Raw genomic sequence first — 8,693 nt, 5'->3', positions numbered from 1 at the left:
ATGCAAGACACCTATGGAGATGTTTTTTCCACTGCTCCAAACAGTTTTTGAACACTTCGATAGAATTCCTTCTAGTGCTTCTGCTGTTTTTTGTATCACATCAGCAAAACCTTTCCCTTTGAGGACTTTTTTCATCTGGGGAAACACAAAAAAATTGGCTCAGGGTGAGATCAAGTGAAAGGGAGGGTGGAGCATGGGGATCATGCTGTTTTTGGTCACAAAATGCTGAACATTCGGGATGGTGTGGGCAGGTGTGCACATAAATCACCCATCTTGAAAATGGGCCAATGCATTGAAAGAATCTCCATAAAACATTCACTGAAGCAAAGCACAACCTCTCACAACACTAGCCAGTACACAGATGCCAATGTTTTCCTAGAACACCTACCTAGTGGGGGAAGCCTGTACTACAAGGGTCCCGCCCATCTAAAGATAATTCTGGGGGGGTTTGGGGGTCCCCCCAGTACATTTTCTTCCCCTGAAGATGAAAGAAATGCATGGTCATTGAAAAAGATAGAAAGGAGTGAAGAGAAAAGAAAAAAAGGCAGAAAAAAATCAGATGGACTCCTCCAGGGACAGCCTTTCCCATGAGGCTTTGGGGGAGGGCAGCCTCTCACCTGTTTCCACCTTCTTTCCACTCCTCAGCCCTCCCACCATCTTCTACACCCCCCACTTGACCATTCGGCTCAACCCAACAAACCCTCTGCAAGCCTCACCCGCAGACTCTCCCCTCGGCTGCTGAGGCCCTGCACACCCGGTTCCCCCTGTTCCTCTGGCCTCCTGTCCATCCTCGTTCTGAAGGCTTGTCTTCCTCTCCCTGACCACAATTTGGTGGACAGCTCCCTTCCCACTTAACAGTCTCTCCCTCGGTCCCAAGCTCTAACTTGGGGGAAATCAGTATTTTTAAGGCCTTCCTCCCTCCCCACGTGATTCATACATTCAGCCAGGATGGGCTAACCTAAAGGAGCACTTGGTTGGAAAACATATCTGCCCAGGTGACATCAATGGGGGGCGAGGGGATTAAAAGTTTCTGCTGGTTAGATCCAGAGTGTCTGGGTCTGAGAGGTGTCCTGGGACTCAGGACATTAAGTGCTCAAACTGGGAGAGTCCCAGGCAGCCCTGGACAAAAGAAATTGTGTTGGTCACCCTCCCCAGAGATTTTGGTGCAATGATACAAGATGGGTATTGGATTTTTTTTTTTTTTTTTTTGAGTCAGAGTCTCACTCTGTGGCGCAGGCTGGCGTGCAGTGGCACAATCATGGTTCACCACAGCCTTGACCTCCTGGGCTCAGGCGATCCTTCCATCTCAGTATCTTGAGTAACTGGGACTACTGGTATGCGCCACCATACCCAGCTAATTTTTAAAAAATTTTTTATAGACATGAGGTCTTGCAATGTTGCCCAGGCTGGTCTCAAACTCCTGGGCTCAAGCAACCCTCTTGTCTTGGACTTCCAAAGTGCTGGGATTGCAGGTGTGAGCCACCACACCTGGCCAGCAATGGGATTTTTTAAAGCTCTCTAGGTTAATTCAAGGGCCAAGCAAAGTTAGAGATCTACTGGCCAAGGACACTGATTTTCAATCATTCCCCTGGAGGGCGTGTTGAGACAGTCTGCTGGAGTTATCCCCTGGTTTCTGACTCGGGAGGTCTGGGTTGAGGCCAGAGATTCTGCCGTTCAAGTGGGGTTCCAGGCAACACTGTTCCAGCTGGTCCAGAGACCCACCCTGGGAGTCCCACCTGCCTTCAGTCCTAGTCTCCATCCTTGCAGTCACAAATGGAAAATGCACATGCCCACTCCAGCCCTTCTCTTGAGCGTGGCACCCATGGGAACAGCTGTGCCCTGGTGTCTCCACTGCACTCTCGAAAGCACCTCGAATTCAGAATGACCGAAGTGGAGTTCATGGTCATCTTCCCCAGCCAGGTTTCTTCTCATGGTCTTCAGATCTGCCGTAAGAAGATCTGGCACTAGGAGCCATCTGGCAAGAGGGCTCCCTCTGCCCATCCCTGGGTCCAAGTCACTGCCAACACTTGTTGATTTTGTTTGTTTGTTTGTTTTGTTGGTTTTTTGGTTTTTTTTGAGTTGGAGTCTCACTCTATCGCCCAGACTGGAGTGCAGTGGCCGCTCCCGGCCACCGCAGCCTCGACCTGCTGGGCTCCAGCAATCCCTCCACCTCAGCCTTCCAAGTAGCCGGAATTACAGGCACGCGCTACCACGCCCCGCTGATATTTTGATTTATTGTAGAGATGAGGTTTCGCTGCCCAGGCGGGTCTCGAACCCGCGGGCTCAGTCAATCCACTCACCTCAGCCTCCCAAAGGTGCGGGATTACAGACTGAGCCACTGAGCCCGGCAACTCTTATTGATTTTACTACTTGAGGGTATCTTGCATTCCATCCACCATTCTCTCTTGCTCGTCACCCCTCCACTCCCTGGTCTAGGGCCCACGTGGCCTCCTTGCTGGGCAGAGGAGTGTCTCTAATGTGTGTCCCCTCTCCATGCCAGCCCCTCCACTCAGTTATTCATGACATCTTTTCCACGTTCAAATCCGATCACCCGTTCCCCTGCTCAAATCCTCTAGTGGTTTTCTGTGCCTGCCTAGACTCTGCCTGACCCAAGGTTTCTCTGTCATCCACTCCTATTGTGGTTGGATACAGTGATGGACTGATGCAGAGGTGTCCAGCTGGTCCCAGCGTGGCCTTTGTCGTTGTCATCTCTATGAGCTGAGATCCCAGCAGGTTAAAGAGCATAGCCGGGGCCACACAGCTCAGGAGCAGGAAGGCAGGACCATGGCTCAACTCCCTTGCAGTGCCCAGTGCTCCCCACTGAACCACACTGCCACCCTTGGTCTATCACATCTGAGGGTGCCAGACCCAAAGCCGGACCTCTACCACAGCTCCCTGGGACTGTAGGGGGGGAAATCCAAAAACCCAGAACTGTCTTTTGGAGGGCAGGTCTCTTGTAATGTAGGCATCCCCACTTGGTAAGAGTTCTAGGAACCCATCAGCATCACTGTACCAGCTGGTGTTGTTGTAGAAACTTGTGTTTGACTTCAGTGAATTTTTTTTTTTTTTTTAGTTTCTTTCAATGCATTTGCCCATTTCATGATGGGTGATTTATGAGCACATCGGCCCACACCATGCTGAGTGTTCAGCAGTTTTTGATAAAAAACGTCATGACCCCATTGCCCTACCTTTTCTAGTCACTGATCTCCCCCCGAGTGATTTTTTCTCCCACCCGGATAAAAAAACGTCCTCAAGAGAAATGTCTTGTCGATGTGGAAGAGGTGAAACAAAAAATGGCAGAAGCACTAAAAGGCATCAAAATTGATGAGCTCAAAAACTGTTTTGAGCAGTGGTAAAAGCATCCTGACAGATGTATTGCATCCAACGGAAAGGACCTTGAAGGAGATTGACGTTTAAACATGTAAGAATAAATATACAATTTGTAATAAATAAATTCTTGGGGGTTTTTTTTTGGTCCCCCTTGTATGTCAGTATGTGTCTTAGTTTGTATTACTCAGAGACAAGAATTCAAGGGCAAATGGTTTATTGCGGGGGAAGGAAGGCAGGTGAAAAAGTGAGACTGGGTGGGAGCTTGGCTCATAAAAGGGACAGTGCGGCCTGGTGGTGTGCTTGGACGCATCAAGGAACACTCTCCCCAGAATGTGCCCCCCTCCATGGGGCAGGGAGCCAGGTGTTAATTCTCTGGCATTTCCAACCTGCTGGCAGGCACACAGCAGTCCCCTGAGGCCTTAAGGAATGTCCTCTGGGACAGGACAGGGTAGTCACCCTCACAGACATCGTATGGCAAGGAGGTGTTGGCACTAATGTTGAGCCTGTGTCTTAGGTGGGATAAATGCCATCCCCGGCTGCAGACAGGGCACTGGCTAAGCAGTTCACTCTCAGGGCCCCCTGACTCCATTTTCTGTGCCCCCTCACCCCCTCTGGGTCACCATGTGTTGACTGAATGTCCACATGAGAGCATCTCCCAGGGCTGCGGTCACTGCCCCCAGCTGGACCACAGCTCGATGGAGGCATTTCAAGTTCTTCTACGCAGACCCCACATAGCCCGAGAACCATCTCACCTGACCTGTTTTCCTGGAAGACCCTCACCCCGGTGCATTCTGTGAATAGGACAGTGTCCCACCTCCCAAATACCATCCCCATTTCATTTGCCCTTTGACCTTCATCCAATTGCCACACTTTAATACATCTCAGTGTCGGGAGGAAAGTGATTCTGGTGACTAAGAAGGAGGTTACAGGATGTGGAGGTGGGAAGGACAGAAAAGAAAGAGCCTGATGTCCCGCACCACCTGCATGCCAGGAAGTTCACGTGCATTACCTTACTTCGTTCCCACCATGACCCTTTGAGCAGGGTTTCATTTACAGGTGAGAAAACTGAGGCTCAGAGAGGTTCTCAGACTTGCCCAAAGTCCCACGGCTTGAAAGCGGGATTGAGCCAGTTTGATAACACTGGGTTTACCAAAGTGTAGACAACCGAAAGGCTTAACACTGTGAAGAAGTACTTGCCCCTTAAAAGCAGCTCATGTTTTAGATAACAAAGTGAATCTCTAATGGTTTAATTAGTTTAATGGGACAAGCAGAATGTGATAAGTAGATGTTCTACTGTTAATAGTCCAAATAAACCAAGGAGAAAGGCAATTGGCATGTAAATTTTATATATGCCTATATATTCATATTAACAAGAAGCAGAATCACAGAGGTAAAAGGTACTGTTGTTAACTTAGGCAGTGTGACAGCTGTGAAATGTGCCTCTCAGGTGTCCTGTTGCGGGAGCGTAATTGATCGAAGGCTCCAGGTGCCAGCTGACTTCATGCCCAAGTCTATGCTTTCCTCAGGCTGCTCCCAGCTGATGACCCAGGCAGCAGGGACATTAAGGCAGGCCTGTTGTTGGAGACCCTGGTAACAGTGGCTTAAGGACTGACTCCTCATCAGATTTGGCAAAGTTTTTTGGGAGCTGCAGTGTCAAGACTTGTCCTATCCAGCCCTGTCTCCCTCCCTCCCTTTCTTCTTCCCTCTCTTCCTTCCTCCCTCTCTTCCTCCCTCCATCCCTCCCTCTCTCCCTTCCTTCATCTCTCCCTTTCTTTCTCCCTCCTTCCTTCCCTCCCTCCCTCCTTCCCTCCCTCCCTCCTTCCCTCCCTCCCTCCTTCCCTCCCTCCCTCTCTCCTTCCCTTCCTCCCTCTCTCCTTCATGAGAATCAGACCTGCACATCAGCTGAAGAGTCTGCCAGCCTCCTCTGCTGCCCTGCCCAATCTCTCCAATAAACCTCTTGGAAATCTAATTCCATCTTGGCATCTGCTCCTTGTAGGTCCTGGACTTCACAATCAGTAAGAGAAATTTGTTAGAAGAATATGGGTAGTTCGTAGACTCTGAGGAAAACCTCACAGATGACGGGAAGCCAGGCAAGCCCAGGGGTCTCGACTGCAAGAACTGACAGAGGGTCAGTTGAAGCCCACCACCAGGACAAGTCCATCCCGATCCTTTCCTGCTGCAACAGACAGGCTCTGACTAGCTTAGGTCACGAACCCCTACCTTGGCCAGGTTTGGCAGACCCCTGGAGGTCACCTACATCCGAGCAAAGACAGCTCTGCCAAAGACAATGGGAAAAAAGGGAAGGACACAGCCTGGATGGGCACACATGAGTTCTTACGGAAACAGCACCTATCCAGAAGGTTCTTGGCTGCGCACTGAAGCATCAGTGCAGAGCCCTGTTCCACAGAGTCCTCGTGGGTTCTGACAGCATCCACCCACATACCTCCCCCACCTCTCCTCTGCCCAAAGCCCACCTGCTTTCATTGCTCCTCTTCCTCCAAGAGCCTTCTTGGGCACCACAGCCCCTCTGCCTGTCCCGCAGCAGGCTGGGAGTGCCAGGTGATTGACACAGCCGCCCCTTGCCCAGCAGCCAAGGACTGAAGCCTACTTGGATGTAAACAACTGACCCTGTCCCTCTGAGGCATCTCCATGTAGTTCCCAGAGGAGCCAGGGGATGAGCTCCCATTGCCCGCGGTGGCCATTTACTTGACAGCACACCCATAACTGGCTGCCGTCTGCTCCTTGTCTCCCTTCCTCATTCACCTCCCGGGGTTTCCTTCATCTCTTAATAAGCTGCTTACACTCAGATCCTCGCTCAGGGTCTGTTCTGGGAGAACTCAGGTAAAATTACGGTCTGGTGATAGGATAGGACATGATACTGCAAAGATAATGATGATTTATCTCCTGTAATCCCAGCACTTTGGGAGGCTGAGACAGGAGGATTGCTTGAACCTAGGAGTTCAAGGCCAGCCTAGGCAACATAACAAGACCTCATCTCTACAAAATTTTTTTTTAAAAATTAGCCAGGCATGATGGCATGCTACTGGAGTCCCAGCTACTCAGGAGGCTGAGGCAGAAGGATCGCCTGAGCCCAGGAGGTCAAGGTTGCAGTCAGCCATGATGGTGCCACTGCACTTCAGCCTGGGTGACAGAGTGAGACCCCAACTCAAAAATAATAATGATGGTGATTTATTACAGCACATAGTAATGTGGATAAATCTTATACACCTGAGAGAGAACAAACAAAGCCCAATACAAAAGCAAATACACCGTGCGGTTCTGTCTATACAAAAGACATAAGCAGGCCAAGGGAATCCATGCTGTTGAAGTCAGGATAGTGGTTACCTTGACGGGTGTATAGTGACCAGTGGGGCCACGAGGAGGTCATCTGGGAATGTTATTTTTCTGGATCCAGGTGCTGTTTACACAGGTGAGTCTAACTTTAGAAACTTCATCAAGCTACACAATGATGATTTGTTCACATTTCTGTACGTAGAGTAGACTTCAACAAAATGTTTCTAGAGGCTACAATGAGACCAGGCAGGGTGGCTCACACCTGCAATTCCAGCACTTTGGGAGATGGAGATAGGAGGATCGCTTGAGCCCACGAGTTCAAGACTAGCCTGGGAACATTTTGTCTCTACAAAAAATAATTTAAAAATTAGCCGATTGTGGTAGTGCATGCCTGTAATCCCAGTTACTCAGGAGGTTGAGGAAAGAGGCTCTCCTAAGTTCAGGAGGTCAAGGCTGCGGTAAGCTATGATTATGCACTACACTCCAGACTGGGTGACAACATGAGACCCTGACTCAAAACAAACAAACAGAAATATACAATGAGGAAAAAGGTGCTATTTGTTTGTCTGTCCATTCAACCATTCACTAAATAATCCAACACTGAACTCTAACAAGGTGTCCCTACCTCAAGAAGCTCATGGTCTCTTGAGGGAGATAGTCAAGTTAATGCCATAAGAGAGTAGTTCTTGAACATGAGAATATTTGGTTCTGGGCAAACTGTTCCATGTGCATGACATCAAGTGATGAGCCTGTGGCTCGCATGTGTTAGTCATTTGGGAAGACGAATACAAAAACAAGTTCTGGGCTTGATAGAACATACTTAGCCCCTTCAGTTTCAAGACTAGATTTGTTTACCACCCCACAAGCAAGATGGGAATCGAGAGGCAGAAGCCCCATAGTGGTGTCAGGAGTTACACTTCTGTCCCCGCTGACTCATGTGTCACTTGAGACAGCTAGTCACCCTCAAGACAGGAATGTACCCCCTGGCCTCCCTCACAGAATGAGGCTGGGGCGTGGGAGCATGGGGTTCTTATCCAACAGAGAGGATCTCGGGCCCTCTGAGACCACACCGAGGCAGGATTCTCCTCCCCACCTCCTGACAGCCCACGGTTGCTCCTTTGGGGAAGCACTGGGCTTCAAAGAGAGCACCCCAAATTGCCCACTACAAAAGACCCAACACAAAAATACTCATAACCTATCTTTAATAGGGAGTTCTAGATTCTTCCAGCAGAGGGCAATAGAGAAGAGCCGGCCACATCTGCAAAGCGTTGGTCAAAGTCAAACTGAGTAAACCAACAGGGAGGGGATCTCACTCCCCAGTTTCTCCCCTCTCAGCTCCACCCGCCTGATTTTCCCTTTCAAAGCACAGTCCCCAGCCATGTACCACCATGGCTGACAGAGCAGAAAGCAGAGCCTGGAACATTTTCCTACTCAACAAATGTAGGGCTTTTAAATAAATGATGGGCACTGGCTTGTGGTACAACTTTTTTTTTTTTGCTTTATTTCAATAGCTTTATGGGGTACAGACAGATTTTGGTTACATGGTTGCATTGTATAGCAGTGAAGAAGTCTGAGCTTTAAGTGTAGCCACCATCCCCAACGGTGCACCATAGGTGATTTTTTGGCCCTCCACCCCTTACCCCTCCCCCTTCTGAGTCTCCAGTGTCCATGATACCGTTCTCTATGCCTATGCAAATCCTTAGTTGTGCTCTCACCTATAGGTGAGAACATGAGGGTGTTTGGTTTTCTGTTCCTGACTAAGTTCACTTAGGATGATGTTTTCCAATTCCAAATCTTTGAAGCATTACTTGACACTCAAAGTGCCCTGGGGCAATCCACAGGGAGCCCCATGATTTTCCATGGGCTGCATGTTTCTCTGCACACTTCAGAGTAATCCTCCCTCCTGTGCTAACTCTGCCCTTTTTCTTATTATTTTTTTCTCATTTTAGGGAACTCACAGAGGAGGGCAGTTATAGGACAATCCCAAATTCTACCCCTAGAAGATTTACTTTAATCTTCATAAAGTGAATTGTTTCCACATATCTGTAGTAATATTAGTATTATCTCAA

The sequence above is a fragment of the Carlito syrichta genome, unplaced genomic scaffold (genome assembly GCF_000164805.1).
Source record: "Carlito syrichta isolate Samal-C Ts95f unplaced genomic scaffold, Tarsius_syrichta-2.0.1 Scaffold307683, whole genome shotgun sequence".
Classification (NCBI taxonomy): domain Eukaryota; kingdom Metazoa; phylum Chordata; class Mammalia; order Primates; family Tarsiidae; genus Carlito; species Carlito syrichta.
This window is presented reverse-complemented; position numbering follows the sequence as displayed.